General features: G+C 38.9%; 1 long non-coding RNA gene across 1 annotated transcript; it reads left to right on the top strand.

The window, feature by feature from the left end:
- Positions 1 to 13,586: 13,586 nt before the first annotated feature.
- Positions 13,587 to 14,020, top strand: LOC134206559 (uncharacterized). The gene is made up of 3 exons (XR_009978292.1): positions 13,587 to 13,684; positions 13,739 to 13,812; positions 13,896 to 14,020. It is a non-coding gene; the product is annotated as an uncharacterized LOC134206559 (long non-coding RNA).
- The last annotated feature ends 5,120 nt before the right edge of the window (positions 14,021 to 19,140 follow it).

The following is a 19,140-nucleotide window of genomic DNA, read 5'->3' as shown; positions in this document are numbered from 1 at the left end:
AGGGTTATGTCTGATACCTCAAAGGTATCTTAAGCATACTTTACGGCTTCACTGAGCATACCACTATCTTCTCGATGCTGCGCACATTTTGTAAAATAATGCGGATTTGAGAAAGTTTGTTGATGTATGTAATATGTATGGATGAAGCTTTAGTAAAGAACAGATGGGTTACTGCTCCTTGAATGCATGTACCCATACCAATATCAATCAAAAACATAGAATTGAAGTGCAAATTGCGTTGCTCTCATTTTTGTTTTTTTTTTGTCAGCAGTAAGCATGCATGAGAGCATTGGAAATGACACGTATCAAGTTGAAATCAATAACTTTTATATAGAATAACATTTGTCAAATGTTATGTACAATTGTGTTTTTATATAAACAGGTAGCGCTTAATGGACCTTAAAACTTTTTTCTAATATGTCATTTCTCTAAATCTAAAATTGTTGGAGCATGTTATTAATAGTGGTACAATTACCCTATGTGAATGACATCTGTGGTTTTTGTTCAAAGGTTTTGAAGCATTTTCAAAATGTTTGCAACTCCTCATATGAACCTTCACCTGGATTCTATGTCGCAATTGATAAGTTCGTTGTCTCCTGGGAAAGTTAGGATCTTCCGAAGACCTCCAAATATCATATCCCAATGTTCCATACAAAAGGATTTTTTAATACATTCGGCCATGGGCAAGGATGGCACACAGAGTATATATCGACATATACGCCGAAGTTGTATAAAATCCATCTCTTGCGAGCTGAAATTTATTACGAAAAGAAGATATGTGTGCATTTGATATTGTCCATTTAATTTAAACATAAATGAAAAGGGTTAATCATACGTAGTTGGCTAGAATTGAATGTAGACTTAAGATGAAGCTAATCTTATTTTTAAATGTTCTTAGACAAATCTCATATTACTTATCTTCATAGTCAACAATTTTGTATAGAATTCTAATGGCTATAACAAAAATAAATTTTTTTTTATCGCTGACGATGCCTTGGAAGTTGAGAAATATGCATTTGATGAGATGTTATACACAGAATTCTGTTTTTCACACGATTTTCTTTCGGTCGAATTTTTGATCGTGTGGCTTTCATTTATGACCAAAATCCATGCAACATGTTAATAAAACCACTGATAATCCAGAGAAAAGTCAGATGATTATTTATATACGATAATCATTTCAGATGGGGATACAACTTAGAAAATTTAGTCGTGTTGAAACAGAATTCTGTGAATTTCTTTGATATATATCAGTTACGTTTTAAAAAGGGCGTAACTCCAAAACGGGCCCTACGATTTTTTTCAAATTTCGTCCAGAGATGCGATATAGCCCCAGAATTCAGCTCCGGGTATTAGTTTTGATGGAGAATTTTTTTTGTTAATAACGGTCAGGGGAGCACCGTGCCTTGATCTATTTTTCTAGTTTGAGCTTCTTTTCAAAAATTCTCGAACATTTTACCACCTCATTAAGCTATCTTAGTGGTAATGTGATAAATACGGTCCAACCACCTAAAGCAATTGCGGATCAATCACACTCATCCATATTCTTTTTTCTCAAGCATATGCTTTCTGCTGTAGTCCATAGCATCGAAGTATGTTTGTCTGACAATTGTATGAATATCTTCCATCCTCTAGGAATTTCGACTTCCAGGAATTTGAACGGGCATGTTCCAGTGAATCCGACGCTAATGTTTCAGGGATTACAATGCAAATCTTTTAGAGATTCCAAATTGAGTCCTCCAGGAATTCCGACGAGAATATTCCAGAGATTCTTTCATAAATCTTCCAGGAATTCCAACGTGAATGTTCAGAGATTCCGTAGGCAATGTTTCAGGGATGTAGAAGCAAATCGTCGAAGGATTCCGAAGCAATCTGTCGAGGAATTCCGAAGCAATTTGTCGAGGGATTCCGAAGCAAATCGTCGGAGGAATTCTGATCGTCGAGGTATTTCGAAATTAATCATTCAGAGATTCCGAAGTAAAACGTCGAGAGACTTCGAAATAAATATTCAAGGGATTCTGAAACAAATCGTCAAGGAATTCCGCAGCAAATCTCCCAAAGTTTTCGAAACAAATCTTCGAACGACTCCGGAGGAAATCCGAAGCAAATTAACGAGAGATTTTGAAGAAAATCCTCCATGGATTATGAAGAGTATCCCCCACAGATTTCCAAGGATATCCCTTAACGATAACGAAAGGATTTAGTGTGAATTCTTCTGGATTACAATTGGAATACTTCGATGATTCTGAAAAGAATTCTTTAGAGATTCCAATGAGAATTCTTCTCGGATGCTAATGGGATCAGTGGAAACTATCATGCTGCTAGTCAAGGGGAAGTTCGCTGGAAAACTGTCACTCTAGTCCATGATGGTTGACCACATGTCTTTGACTGCTGGCAAAGTATCACGTTTGCTTTGATTGAGATTTTGGTGGATATACGTTGCTGTTCATATCAAGGTTACTTTGATTCTTACAAATCAATTAGATATTGCCGATATTAAAGTCGAAATACGTATCTGTCAAGGTACAATTAAGTGGTGGAATTAAATGGGATTGTACAAACTCGTCTTATGGCAAGGTAAGACATTCCACTAAAAAGATCAAAATAATTTTCTTAACTCATTGGTCTTCCACTAATTTCATTATGATAGGCTAAATACGGAAGATAACTATTTTGTCTTCAAACTTTTTCAGTAATTTTCAGTAATTAATGCTATGAGTTGAAAATTGATATCACTGCTAGCTAACTTTTCAAATCCTTGCAAATTTTTTTCTAGGGAGGGCTAACCCCTTCCCCCCATTTGGCAATTTGGTCATTTGAACCAAAAAAGCTGTTTATCTGAATAGGTTATTTGGCAGAAAATGCTGTTTGGCTGAAATGTTTGTTTTGCAGAAGAGGCATTTTAGAGAAAAATGACTCGTTCTGCCGAACGACCAATTTTTACAAAACGGCATTTTCTGCCAAATGATCTGATCGGACAAATGAATTTTTTGTCTAAACAACCATTTTGTCCAAATGATATTTTTGTCTAAACGACCATTTTCTCCAAATGACATTTTGAGCCAAATAAACTGTTAAAGCAGACAACTTCTTCGGTCAAATTACCAGTTTGGCCGAATAAGCCTCTCGGCTGTTTGTTGCTTTCCGCCAAATGTTATTGTCGGTCAAACCATTTTCGACCTAATACCGTTTCGGTCAAACGTTTAATTCAGCCTAATTTAATTTGGCTAGATGACTTTTGCCCTAACCTGTTATTGTTGACATTCGGCGACAGGTAGAGCCATTTGGTCGATGGACACAAGACCGTCATTTGACCGAACAAAACATTAGACCAAGACCCATCTGGGCGAAAATTTAATTTAGCTGCAATGGACATACGCCGAAAATGTTGTTCGGCCGACTGTCAATTTGGCCGCAAAAGTCGTTTGGTCAAAAAGTTGTTTGGCCGAAATGGCCGTTTGTCGGCCAAATGAAAATGTTATTTGGCGAAACGGGTGGATATTTTTGACCATATTACCCATTCAGTAATCAAAATTTGGCCGTTGGACCAAATGACATTATCGACTAAATGGCCCATTCTGTCAAACAACCATTTCGGCTGAAAGACATTTTCGACCATATAACCTATTCTGCAAAACGACGTGTTAGACAAAAGTGCTTTTTTGGCCAAATTACCAATTCGTTGTATAACCGTTTTGCCCAAACGTTCATTTCGGTCAAATACAATTCGTCATAATGATTTTCAACTTAACGTATTATTCGGGCAAATGGCTTTCGTCAAATGATTTTCGGACAAATTACCCTTCCTCTTTTTCAATAATTTTCCATTGAATTTCCGAAGAATTTCTTATGGACAAAGAATTCCCTGTAGAAATCCAAAGAAACTCCTTAAAAAATCTTTTTTGTTTACTCGTTGAAATACCAGCCGTTTTTCCCGTAAAAAATAAAATCACGTGAAGTTCTGAATAATTTTCGTAGAAAATTTTAAAAATTCCATGCAAATTCCAATGAATTTCCTATAAAAATTTCGAACAATTTGCCGTTGAAATTCAATTTTTATGTTGATGTCCACATTTTGAACAATCTCCTGCTGAAAATTTAAAGAATTTTGAAAATTCCAAAGTGCTTCCTTGGAAATTCCAAAGAATTCCCAAAACTTCATAGTAGTTGCCACGGAAAATCCGAAAATAAATTTCAAAAGAATATCTTGGAGAAGCTCAGAGAATTTTCGAGAGAAGTTCATCAGATTTTTCTTTCTAATTTCAAAAGATTCTTCCGTTGAAGTCTTGAAAACATTTTTAAAAAAATACAGAAAAAAATCTTCAAGAAACGAACGTGAAAAATCTCCACGCCGATTCACGCCGCCGCCGGCTAAAATGGCTTTCGGCGTAACGCCGAAAACGCCGTCGCCGCCGACCAAAATTCTGACAAACGCCGCCGCCGCCGATTTTCGTACTGGCGCCCACCTCTAATACGAATCAGCCGTATCAGTTTCGCCAGAAAACCATGTTCTAGCATAATTTGCCATAATTCATTAAGTTTCACTGAATCTTACGACGCCTTGAAATCAATAAACAGATGATGTGTCTGCAAGTTGTTCTTCCACAATTTATCAAGGATTTGTCTCATGGTATACATTTGATTCGTCGTTGAAACGAAACCCTGTCTGGTATTCGCTGACGAAGGACTCTTTAAGCGGTCTCAATCTGTTGAACAGAATACGGGACATAAGTTTGTACGGTTATTCATCGATAATTTCTTAAAGAGAGGGAGATGAGGCCGTCCAACCAGCTAGCAGGAAATTCCTCGTCTTCCCATACTTTCGACATAATATGATGCAGAACTTCATAAATCTGCTCACCGTTTGAGAAGTTCAGCTGGGAGCTGGTCTTTCCCCGCAGCCTTATCGTTTTCAGCTCTTTAATAGCTTGTAACCTGCTCCCTTTACCTGGCAAGTGCGGTAGGTAATCAAAGCTTCCGTGAGTTGAGCATCTGATTACGCTCTCAGCCTTGCCAATCAACATAAGAGTCCTAGCCAAATTATCCATGTCGAATCATCACACTCCACAACAAAACAACAGAACAATATCAACGGATCGATCGTTGTCAATTGTCGATCGATCGCGCCGCATACCTACTCACATGCTCCGCTGGGCGCATGCTGCTTAGAACCCACCACAATCGAATAAAACCACTCAGCCATACCATCAAAAGGATCATGGAGTGATTACCATAAAACTACATCACCGGTTTTAGAAACCCTTATACGCTCACGCTCAACTCGATGTTTGATAAGAGATTGATATCGATCTCTCAATTGCCCATAAGTCTCAAGTTCATTTGAGAATTTTCTACTTGCTCACTACTCGATTATCTGCCGATAAAACTAACGCGATGCTATGATGAGCTAGTAGTTATCGGTTCAACGTCAAGCAGACCGGGACGGTTTCAGTGCAGTGGAAGCAAGTGCTAGCAGTTACCTTTCTCGCTATATAGTTGCCGGGTATTGTGTGGTCTGACCGATGTGAGTCGTCAGTAGTATACCAATGGCACTTTTAATAACGATTGTTTTCTCTAGAACGAGGCAAAATGGCAAAAGTGATGGCTACAGCTAACATCGCGATGCGTAGCTAGTGGAATAGTATGAGATCGGTAAGACGAAAGAACTCTAAACGTATCCCAAGAAAGTGTGTTACAAATCACCCACATTAAAGTGTTTTCCAAACGCCTATTAGGCCTTTCTTTGATCCAGGCATGCAGTTCGGTGTGGCATTTTGATGATCCTGTTGAGTTGGTGGTGTGGTAGCAACAATGGTGTGCTAAGCAGCGGGGTGACCGGCAAGGCGCCGGTGGTTTTCCCCTATTTCTGTCCGGACAGGCTGGATAGTTATGCTGACGTCGTGGGATACACTGCTACACAACCATCCACACCAACAGAACAGTAGGGTAATTAGGCTAAGTTCAACAATAAAAATGTAAGTACTCTTTATTTCACTCCATATTTCTTGTGAGACTAGAACTTTTCTTTTGGTTTGGGAAATTGGCTCGCTTAATTCTGCGTGGTGGTTCCGCTTTTCGAACCTGATTCCAGCTGCAGGTCAAGTATTAGGGTCGTGGGACCAATACTAGCTGCATCTGATCTAAGTTATCGTATCCTATTGTCTCCGAGTCTCATGCGCCCCCTCCGGTCAGAGGGGAGGTGACAAATGGCGCCCATCGTGAATAATTGTGAAGCGGATAGAACCACCTGACGAAGTTTTTCTTTTGGAGTCATTCGCTTAATAAAAAGAAGGTTTTGGGTTTTCATATAAAATGGCTGATTATAATTGTAAATATGTATATAGAGATCCTTTTGAATTTAATTGAATAATGTGCATTATGTATATAGAAAAAAGTGAATTTTGAACTGAGTTTAACTGATTGGTATTTAAGTGAATTTTGATAGAATAAGTGATTTTTAGTAGATTTTGTTTCCTTGAAGTACTGTAAAATAAGAATGAATTGAATGGGATTAATTTATGGTGAACTGCATGAGAATTTTTAAGTGATAAGTGATTTATTAGCAAGTAATTTTGAATTTTGGATTTTGAATTTAGAAGTGATTTTAGTACATGAATTAATTTAGATTTTATTTAGAATTTAAAATGATAATGCTACCAGAAATTCTGCATGGTGGTAAACAAAGGCCGATTCTCAAAGAAAAGTTTTATCAGTGCAAACAAAGGTAAATTTGAAAAGTGAAAAGGACACTAATGGCGAAAAATAGGTGCAGAAAGTGAAGAAGAATTTTTACAAGCAATCAGTATTTCTGAAAATGAAGAGGACATTCCTGTGATGAAAATGAGTAAGATGAGTGAAAAGCAAATACGGAGGCTTACTATTTCCCCCTCATTTAGGGAGGAATTAAATAAGGTGTTCGAGAAAAAAGCTGATGATGTGAATCATAGTGTGCAAAAGCAGAATAATAAGGAGGAAAAGGTGCGTGACAATTCATGATTGAATATTCCGGCGCCGCCCAAGGCACCGCGAAATAGTGAAATGGCGGAAAGGATGAAAGCAAGTGGAATGGAGGGAAGTGCACAAAAGTATACTGGAACCAAACCGAAAATAGCGGAAAGAAAAATGGAAGATTTGTTAGAAGAAAATGGTGCTCCAAATCTGGATTTGAATTTCAATCCATGCATTTCTAATTTCCCTGATACTAGTAATGATGGAACTATGTACATTCGTACTTGGAATAGTAATCCACTGTTCCAAAATTTCAATGAAAATCAGTTTTCGAATCGAAAAGCGATGGCAGTTTCGCAATGGCCAATAAAGTATGCTGGAAATGATAATGGCATTGGATTAAATTTGTTTTTACGGAGAGTTGAGTTTTTTGCTCAATCAGAGAATATGTCTAAAGCTGATTTATTTCAGTCTGCACACTTTTTGTTGATTGGGGCAGCACAAGATTGGTTTGTGGCAAAATGGCCGGTCTTACGTTACAAAGATTGGGATTATTTTATTAGGGCTTTGAGGAATCAATTCCTACCCAAAAACATTGATCATTACATTAAAATAAGATCTTTTACGATGTACCAAGGTAAATCTGAACTGTTTTCTAATTTTCTAGTTCGAATGGAACAATTTTTTTTGTGCAGGACAAGCCCATTATCGGAACAGGATAAATTTGATATTATTTGGCATACAATGAGACCTGCCTACAGAGACAAGTTGGCTCTCTTGGATGTTACAGATTTGGAATCACTTGAAAGTTTGTGTACAAGAATCGACAACAACAATGAAACTTTGATGAATCGATTTGCACTTTCTTTTGAAAACAATAAAGTCAATGAAATCAATAGATTGACTCAATTTGATTCTCCTTTGCTGCAAATCATTCAAATAACCAATCTAGTAACAACACCAGAAATTCTCAACAGATTTTTCAGCAGAATCCCAGAAGCAACCAAAACAATTACAGGAGAACTAATAACAATAATCAGTCTCAAAATCAAAATATAGGAGGTAATCAAAACCGCTATATGAGTAACCAAAATAGAGTAGCAGATGAATACAAACCTAGGAATGGTTGGAGAGAATTATCGTTGGACGATATTCTGAAATTTTACAAAATTCCTGATCGCAAAATATGCTACAACTGTCGAAAATTTGGACACCATTATACAAGATGCTATTCAAGGCGGACTGTGTTTTGTTGCAGTTGTGGTCTTCCAGAATTTCACTATGAGGAATGCCCATACTGTGAATCAAAAAACCAGGTCAGGGAAAATTGAAGGAGGTTGTTTTCCCTGCCACTGAAAATCCTCCAGAAACTTCCTCCAAAGTTACAATAGGGGAATTTCAGAAGCGAATCACAGAAATTGATCAAACATTCTCTGATAATTCGGATCAATATCACAATCATTTTCATAATATCAACTCTGTATTTGTGAACTTAGATGGAGACGCTAGGTACTTTTAAAATTCGATATTCTGGGACTTCAGCTTCATGGCTTACTTGATAGTGGCAGCAATGTATCAATAGTAGGTGAGCAATTCGGCAATATAACTAGTTTTCTGCAAATACAGCCGATAGAAAAGATATTAGCATATCAAACGCTAGCGGCCAGCCAATGCAAATTGTAGGATATGTTGACATCCCTTTTAATGTGAATCAAGAAACAAAATACTTCCGTGTCTGGTTGTTCCTGAATTGGAAAATAAGTGCATTTTAGGCATGGACTTCTTTAAATTGTTCAATATTGAACTGACATTTGAGAAAATTAGGTCTACACAAGAAATTACAACCTGCAACATTGATAATAACAATGATGTTCAAATAAGCACTCATGTTTTAACAGATGAACAAACCAGAATGCTAGAAGAAGTGAAAAACTCTTTCAAAACATCTGAAACAAATACTCTCGAAGCTTGTAATGTAATGGAACACAATATTGAACTGTCGGAAAATGCAACCATTCACCTCAACCCACATCCATGGTCCCCTACAGTTCAAAAAAAGGTCAATGCTGAAATCGACAGATTGCTGAAGATGGATATAATTGAACCTTCAAACTCCAACTGGGCCCTCCAAGTAGTACCAGTGACTAAGGAAAATGGAGACATGAGACTTTGTCTGGATGCTCGGAAACTGAATTCCAAAACTATTCGAGATGCATATCCGCTTGCAAGTTCCATGAGGATTCTTAATAATTTAGGAAGAAACAAATTTTTTACTGTCATTGACTTGAAGGAATCCTTTCTGCAGGTCAAACTTGCAGAAAGTTCCAAAAAGTATACCAGTTTTAAAATCCTAGGCCGAGGACTTTATCAGTACAAGCGTCTTCCATTTGGCCTGATAAACAGCAGCGCTACTATGTCTAGAGTTCTAGATATTGTTTTAAAGGAAGGAAAGTATGAACCATTTATATTTTCCTACCTTGATGACATCATCATTGCGACAGATAATTTTGAAGACCACATCAAGTATCTGAAGATCGTTGCACAATGCCTTAGAGAAGCAAATCTCTCGGTGAACTTACAGAAATGCAAGTTTTGCCTCAAAAGAATCAAATACTTAGGGTTTATTCTTTCAGAGGAGGGATATCAACCCAACCCTGAAAGAGTCTCTGCGATCTCCAAGTTTGCTCGTCCGCAAACTCCAAAGGAGATTCGCAGATTCCTAGGGATGGCGGGATACTACCGCAATTTTATCCCAAATTTCAGCGGTATTTCTGCACCTATCTCTGATTTGCTTAAAGGCAAACCCAAGAAGATCAGGTGGACAGAAAAAGCGGAAATTGCCTTCAGACAATTGAAAGAATGTTTGATGTCTGAGCCAGTGCTTTCAAATCCAAACTGGTCAAAAAGAATTTACTGTGCAAACAGATGCTAGTGATCTGGCTATTGCAGGGATTCTTACTCAAGAATTGGAAGGAAAAGAGCATATCATTGCATATTTTTCGAGAAAATTAACAACCTGTGAAAAAAAATATGGTCCAACGGATAAAGAGGGTTTGGCGGCATTGGAATCAATCGAACATTTTCGTTCTTATATTGAAGGATCGCACTTTACGTTAGTGACTGATTGTTCCGCGTTGACGTTCATTTGTAAATCGAAGTGGCGTCCAAGTTCACGTTTATCTCGATGGTCAGTCAAACTACAGGAGTTTGACATGACCATCAAACACAGGAAAGGTCGAGACAATGTGGTTTGTGACACTCTCAGCAGGGCTGTTTGTGCCATATTTGACAATTCCACCTCAAAATGGTACCTGGATTTGAAGAGCAAAGTCTCCGAAACCCCAGAACACTATCCTAATTTCAAGATCGAAAATAATGATCTCTATAAATTCATTACTTTTCGCTCTCTTCATGAAGCGGGTAGATTAGAATGGAAACTAGTTGTCCCACCAGATAAAGTAACTGAGCTAGTTGAACAGGAGCATGCGACATTGATGCATTTAGGTGTTGAAAAGACAGTGGAACGGCTGAAACAAAAATTCTACTGGCCTAAAATGAAAAAGATGTGAGGAGAATTCTTGCTAAATGTAGCAAATGCAAACAATCTAAATATCCCACAGTACCAACTATTCCCCCTTTGGGTGAGCAGAAAAACGCTACACGCCCGTTCCAAATGATTGCGCTTGACTATTTAAGTGGATTTGTTCGTAGCAAATTGGGTAACACCGACTTGCTGGTATGCTTGGACATTTTTACCAAATATGTTCGTTTGTTTCCGGTGAAGAAGATAAATGTGGACAGTTTAGCAAGATTAGTTGAAACGGAGTGGTTTTTTAAGTTAGGAGTCCCTCAAACTTTAATTTCAGATAATGCTGTTACCTTCCTAGGAAACAAGTTTCAGGAATTATTAAATAAATACAATGTCCATCATTTTAAAAACGCTCGACGTCACTGTCAGAATAATCCAGTAGAGAGGGTGAATAGAGTTATTTTGGCATGTATCCGGACGTACTGTCAATCTGATCACCGTCTTTGGGATACACAACTTCCCAAGATTGAATTTGCAATCAACAATACGAAACATTGTTCCACGGGATTCACTCCCTACTTTCTTGTTCATGGGTATGAATCAGTCATTGATGGAAGGACCATCTACAAGATAGGCAAACTTCTGATCCATCAATGGACCAATTCACCCAAAGAAGAGAAATGGTGATTGGGCCCTGTATCAGGAAGTCGTTAGAAACAACAAGAGACAGTTCGAAAAATATAAGAAAAATTACGATAGTCGACACAAAGGATTGCCACCAGTATTCGCTATAGGACAGAAAGTTTATAAAAACATTTCAAGTTGTCGAATGCAGCCGAACATTATGCTGCAAAACTAGGTCCAGTGTATACCCCTGTGTAGAATAATTGCTAGAAGAGGGGCAACTTCGTATGAATTAGAAGATGAAAATGGTCGAAATCTAGGTGTCTTTGCAGCTCAAGATATAATTCCTGAATGAATGTGACAATAGTGTAAAATGTGTGTATTATGAATTGAATTGTGAAAGTTTAAATGAAGGATCGTAAGTGTGTCGTGTTAAGTTATAGTTGTAGGAAAAGCGTGTGTTGAAAAGTGTATAAATATGTGAAAAGTTTGTAATGAGTGGATATAATGTGTATTGAGAATATGAGTAATGAATGTTAGGATAAAGATGGCCATCTAACGTGTGAATGAATATGAATTTCTGTTGTGTGTTTTGTGAATGTGAACAGCGAATAGTGAATTACTGAAACTAGAATGTGTTGTGTGAGGCGTACGAGTAAAGATTGAATTGATGTGTAAACTGGATTGTGTGAGTTGAATGAAATAGTGAAATGAGTGTTAGCACAGGTGTGATTATGGGAGAGATGTTCGAAGAATGAGTGAGAAAAATAAAGTATGTTAGTGAGTATATTTGAGAACATTGAAGAACAAAAATAAAATGTCATATTGCTAAAATGGTACTAGAAATCGCAACAACCAGAAGAAACAATCCGTATTCTCTTGGTGGAGTAAGATTAATGGGCAACTAGTTAAAATCTTACTTACTCAGTCATGAGACGGTCTTAAAAGTCTCGTGACGCGATACGATACAAAATGCCCTGGAATCAGATAAAGAATAGAAAAAAAGCATTCACCTAAATTACTTTCATGCAATTTGAAAACAAAAACAAAGTCAACAGATTCTTGCCCTAATAGTCAGGAGTGATCACAGTCCTCTCCTAACATGGTACTAATAAGCAATACGAGATCAGAGTGTTACCATTTATGATCATGAGATATTTTAAGCTATCTCATGATGGGGTAAGAATCAACTTCAAACCTTATTACGGAATAATTTAACCATTGAAGTTCTTGATCGCTATGACTAGAAGAGACCTTAAGTACTCTTCCAGTGGGGTAGGATACTTGAGAGGCAAATCTAAAACACAATCCTACTTTCTTAGTCATGAGATTTATTCTAGATGTCTCCTGACGCGACATGACAAGGAGAAATGTAGAAGGAACATTATCATTCACTTAAATATATGAAGTTGGAAATATAATATTTAAATGGATCCTCGTCTGGTAGTTAGGAATAGTCGCCGTAGTCTCCTGACATGGTAATATTAAAAAGGAAAAAGGAAAAATAATATCATATTGACCACGAGAAAGACCATCTGTCTTATCATGGTGACAGGATTCATTGGATAAATAAGTCATGTTTGAGTAAACGAGCCGTTGGGAATCTTTGGTATCCTCTCGGTGCATTAGCGGCATTTGTTGAAACTAAGCAAATGTTGTCCCAGTTAATATACTCAACCAATAAGGAAATTTCAAAATTGCCAGACAATAAGCACATCCAATAACACCAGATACGTCCAAACCGGTGTCAAAGTGAAAATTACTACAATAGCATATCTAGCCTCTATATAAGGACTCAAAATCTGAACCGACAAGGGTGATCTCTGGAATGAATAACGAATAACACTTGACAAAACTAAACACTTGTTTATTTGGACGGCAATTGGCTGTCGTGTGAGTGGATTTGACTGGGGTTAATTTAGACAACAGTAACATTGAGATTATCATCACAGATGTTCTCTCCATATTACTGTCTGGTGCGGGGGTATTGTAACCTGCTCCCTTTACCTGGCAAGTGCGGTAGGTAATCAAAGCTTCCGTGAGTTGAGCATCTGATTACGCTCTCAGCCTTGCCAATCAACATAAGAGTCCTAGCCAAATTATCCATGTCGAATCATCACACTCCACAACAAAACAACAGAACAATATCAACGGATCGATCGTTGTCAATTGTCGATCGATCGCGCCGCATACCTACTCACATGCTCCGCTGGGCGCATGCTGCTTAGAACCCACCACAATCGAATAAAACCACTCAGCCATACCATCAAAAGGATCATGGAGTGATTACCATAAAACTACATCACCGGTTTTAGAAACCCTTATGCGCTCACGCTCAACTCGATGTTTGATAAGAGATTGATATCGATCTCTCAATTGCCCATAAGTCTCAAGTTCATTTGAGAATTTTCTACTTGCTCACTACTCGATTATCTGCCGATAAAACTAACGCGATGCTATGATGAGCTAGTAGTTATCGGTTCAACGTCAAGCAGACCGGGACGGTTTCAGTGCAGTGGAAGCAAGTGCTAGCAGTTACCTTTCTCGCTATATAGTTGCCGGGTATTGTGTGGTCTGACCGATGTGAGTCGTCAGTAGTATACCAATGGCACTTTTAATAACGATTGTTTTCTCTAGAACGAGGCAAAATGGCAAAAGTGATGGCTACAGCTAACATCGCGATGCGTAGCTAGTGGAATAGTATGAGATCGGTAAGACGAAAGAACTCTAAACGTATCCCAAGAAAGTGTGTTACAAATCACCCACATTAAAGTGTTTTCCAAACGCCTATTAGGCCTTTCTTTGATCCAGGCATGCAGTTCGGTGTGGCATTTTTGATGATCCTGTTGAGTTGGTGGTGTGGTAGCAACAATGGTGTGCTAAGCAGCGGGGTGACCGGCAAGGCGCCGGTGGTTTTCCTCTATTTCTGTTCGGACAGGCTGGATAGTTATGCTGACGCCGTGGGATACACTGCTACACAACCATCCACACCAACAGAACAGTAGGGTAATTAGGCTAAGTTCAACAATAAAAATGTAAGTACTCTTTATTTCACTCCATATTTCTTGTGAGACTAGAACTTTTCTTTTGGTTTGGGAAATTGGCTCGCTTAATTCTGCGTGGTGGTTCCGCTGAACCTGATTCCAGCTGCAGGTCAAGTATTAGGTCGTGGGACCAATACTAGCTGCATCTGATCTAAGTTATCGTATCCTATTGTCTCCGAGTCTCATGCGCCCCCTCCGGTCAGAGGGAGGTGACAAGCTTAACCTCATCCAGTGTAGGCGGCTCCACAGCTTGTCCATCGTCGCTGATATGTATTCTGTTCACCGATGCACCGTCACTTCCACTATTCAACAACGTTTCGAAGTGTTGCTTCCACCTGGCAGCCACTTCGGTTTTATCTGTCAGCAAATTTCCTTCTTGGTCATTGCACATGGCGCCAGATGGCGCTGTCTTTCTCCGCACGCCATTAACAGTCTCATAAAACCTCCGCATATCATTCTGCTCCATTTTTTCCTGCGCCTCACTAATAACTTGTTCTTCGTACTCTTTTTCCTTCCTGCGGTGGGTTCGTTTTTCGGCTGCTCTTGCTTCCTTGTACCGATCTCTATTCGATCGGGAACCCGACACCAACATCCGGCTTCTGACAACGTTATTCTCGTCTGTCACTCTCTGACACTCCACATCGAACCAACCCGTCTTGGGTCGCCTCTGTGCATTGCCTACCACTTCTCGTGCTGTAGTGCTCACCGCTCCATGGATAGACTCCCATAGATCGTTGATGTTGTCGCTAACGTTGATTGCACTTATCCGTTCGTCGAGCTTCTGGTGGTACTCAGGCGATACTCCTTCCGCCGACAATCGCTGGATATTGTAACACATCGTTCGCTGTGATCTTTCGTTCGGTACAGTTGACAACCGTGATCGAATTTTGCTGACAACGAGGTAGTGATCAGAGTCAATGTTCGGACCTCTGAATGTCCGCACATCGATAACATCCGAGAAATGGCGCCCATCCACCAGAACATGGTCTATCTGGTTGCAAGTTTCATCATTTGGGTGTCTCCAGGTGTGCTTTCGGATATTCTTTCGTGCAAAGTAGGTGCTACTGATGGCCATCCCTCTGGCAGCAGCGAAATTTACAAGCCGTAGGCCGTTGTCATTGGTAGCGGAGTGAAGGCTCTCCCTACCAATTACGGGGCGGAAAAAGTCCTCTCTACCGACCTGAGCGTTAGCGTCTCCGATAACAATTTTCACGTCATGCTTTGGGCACTCTCCATAGGCTTTATCAAGACCAAGGACGGAAATCTTCGTTTTACTATCAGTTGCATCGATACTCAGTAGGCAGCTTCGTCATAGATTCGTGTTATGTTTGTTTTGATCAGACGCTCGGCGATGCAGGCACGAACATCTCGCAGCATGCTGTCAAACTTCCATACCAAATTTACCGCCCGATCTTCAATAGCCGATTGATAATCGAGCGCAAAAAATGAATATCTACCGGGGTTGAAATGAATATTTTGAATTGTGGTTAATTTGCACCGATAAATGATGATTATTTTACTTTATATACTAAACAAATGCATATATTTTAAGAATCTGACTTCAAAATGTTGAATCCATGCACCGCAGTATGAAATGATATTCATATTTTGAGATTTCAAATTGAATATCAATGTTCCAAGCTGAAGATTCATTTTGACACCGCACAAAACAACGCTGACACCGAGAGTCGACGCTTGCTGCTGTTCGTGCACATGCCGTCCTATTCATTCGCACATTCAAATTCGGGAAGGACTAGCAACTTGATTGTGTGTTGGATGTCAGCTGTTTGAGTGTAGTTGAACTGACTTTTTCTGTCCCTGATCAAGACATTCATAAAGTGTCCTTCACGTCGTCGGATTTATCGTTTGTCGGTGCGTAAACGTTGATTAGGCTGTAATTGAAAAATTTGCTCCGTATCCTCAACACACAGATTCGTTCGCTGATGGGTTTCCACCGCATCACTCGCTTCATCTGCTTGACCATCACTACGAAACCAACTCCATGCTCTGCTTTTTCCGCCGCCGCTGTGATAGATGTTATACTAGAATGCAGTGTTGGTCGTGGGGTCCACAGCTCGGAATTCACGTTCTCCGGATCTAGGCCATCGGACTTCTTGAACAACGGCCACGTTCACTCCAAATTTCTGCAGTTTACGAGCCGGAAGGCTCACTCGTCCAGGTTCATTTAGGGTCCTGACATTCCAGGTACCGAGTTTCCAATCATAGTCCTTATTTCGTAGCCGGGTCGGTTGCCAAAAATAACGTTCTCTTTATCTTCTATCTCCATTTTCCGTGGTATTTGAGAGTTTTCAGTAAGCTACCTTACCGGGGTCGCGTTACCTACATTGCGCTGGTGGGACTGCCACCTTAGGTATAGCGGACGCGATACGGCATTTCATTACTCAGCCGCTGGGTACCAGGCAGACGCTGTTTGAGCCGCACCTCCTGGTGAATAGACGCTCGAGACGTACCTTCTCAATCTAGCTGATGCCAGAAGGACAACAGTGCCAGGGCTGCACTACCAGCTAAGTGAAAGCGTGAGATAGGAACTTGTGGGGACCAGAGCTATGTTGGGCGTTCCTTCCTTGATGTCAACCCAACATTTTGTAGCCCGAATGAGTAATTGACACACTACTAAATGATCGAACGCAAATTACTAAATGATCGATAACATCCTTGATACAAATTCAAATATAAATTTATGAGAAAACATAAGAAGAGGTAATTTAGGAGGAAATCAAATTAACGAATATTTCATCAATGAAACAAATGATTTATTAATTGCTATCCAGGCCCTGCTCTATAATACCTGCTCTGAGTACTTGAGTAAAAAATCCAAGGCCATGACCCCAATATAGCAGCTGTTATTAGGAAACTTGTTTACAAATTGTCAAACGGGATAATTGCGCCATGCAACTACTCTACCTAGTAATCATAAATTTGATAAACAATGATCCCACGACATTACATGCCTTTCCGCGAATTGTCTATCTCCCACCAATGACATAGTATGGATCACTTGGCAAGGCGTTGTTGCTTTTGTGTCTAATCAATGAGTAGAAGATAGAGATACCCACCCCATTCTGTTGCGTCAACAATCCGGAATAGAATTTATCTGTGATTGAGTTGTAAACATCTTTTTCCACGCTAGGATAAAGAGCTTTCGGGTTTGTTCGATGGTCAAAAATTGACGATGACTTTCACCCCAGAGATATCCTGGATGCAAGAATCTTCTATTTACGGGAGGCGTGACTGGACAACATTTTTGGCCTTAGATACTGCCGACGATGGCTCTGACTGAGATATAATTGAAGTTCATTAATTATCGAAAATTTACCTAAAATAAAATTAATGAGTAACTTAATACAAAACCACGTGTTGTGCTTATTACTTTTACATCACACAAGAGCAATTTTAGAACAGAGAACCATTATTGATATCCTTTCAAAAATCGCGCTAATTGTTCAGATATTTTTCCTTTAAAAAAATAATTCACGGAAGGCAGGGTAGGCAAAGAAAATTTTGGTCTAGTAGATTAAATCGCGTTCCATTTTGAATTCTGCTACCCTCCCATAGATTAAACCTGTTACAATATCTCAGCAGATTCACTAAATTCGGAAGTGCGAAGTTCTTGATCAATATGAACTCTGGAACTAGTAGATACCTCTCGATGGATTTGTGATAAGTCTAAGGTTTTTTGGTTGTAGTGAATTGATACTCTACAGAAATAATTTCCTTGTTGATTTTAAAACATTTAGCTTCATTTAATTTGAAAATTCCATTCCAGTAATTTGTCCATATTGTTTCAAATCTAATCAGCTGTGCCTTTTCTCAATAACGTATGCAGTAAAGCACGTAACACGAGGTCAATCTTACGTACTGTTACCATTCATTTGAATAATGATGGCTGGGATTCATTCCGGTTGTACGAATTGAAATGCAATTAAAGGGTCCCATGATGGAAATCTACTCTTGAAAAGGCTTTTGTTCTTTACATCACTCACTTGCATGCGCGTGGGCTCGTGTTGACCTTTTGTCCAAGTGTCTATGCAGTGTCGTCAGCCAATAATAATTAGCGGTGTAGGAATTATACATTGGAAGTACTTTTAAACGTACAAAACTTCCGTCTACATTTGTTATAGGTACCAGTTGTAAACATGGCTGAACATCGCAATGCAGCAGATAATAGTTATTATAAGTTAGAATGTTTGGGTTACCATTAATACAGACTATGAAAGCATTTCTCATATGTTTGTTTGAAAACAAAGCGGCAATTACCATCACTAACCAGCTCAACAAGGCTTACGGTTGTAACCAATCTGTCAATCATGTTAAGATCAATAACCGTTACTCGTTGATTGCCGTTCATATTGATAAGCAACTCAGCCAATCTACTTTCATTTGATTGTTATTATTAGTTAATTAATTGCATCCATCCAGCCAGCCAAGGTCCACTATCTTTCAATACATTTCCGATTCCCTTTTTTATTTGCAAAAAAATACTTAAACATATTAAAATTGTCCGTACATTGATGGCTCGGATATAAAAACATTCATAAAACATATTTAAGTATTAGAACAAACATCATGTTTCAGGAAAAAGAAATATGTAAGCCTTTTTTCAACGTTGAATTCAACAAAAAAAATAGTGCACTCATTTCACTGAGCTCATTAACAGAAAAAAAGCTACAAATGTGTCCGTACAATGCTCAAAACATTATTTAAAGAGTCCAAAACTTCATATTAACCTTTCGTATGCTCTGGGGGATCTCCCCCTACTCACAAGTCAAAAGGATCCAATTAGGCGTCGAATACATCCAGTTCTTCTTTACACGGTTGGGTATTAATCGATTAAGACCTTCAACATCAATTAAACTATGAGTTTACCTCACGAAAAAAATCACAAAAAATTAAAGAAAATTCAGATGGTATTTGAAAAGCTGTGCAAGTTAACCGAGAAATTAGTGAATACCACCCGTGTAAAAAATGGGTGTA

Source organism: Armigeres subalbatus, chromosome 1 (assembly GCF_024139115.2).
Source record: "Armigeres subalbatus isolate Guangzhou_Male chromosome 1, GZ_Asu_2, whole genome shotgun sequence".
NCBI lineage: Eukaryota > Metazoa > Arthropoda > Insecta > Diptera > Culicidae > Armigeres > Armigeres subalbatus.
The sequence above is the reverse complement of the archived record's forward strand: the minus strand, read 5'-3'. Positions and strand labels throughout refer to the sequence as shown.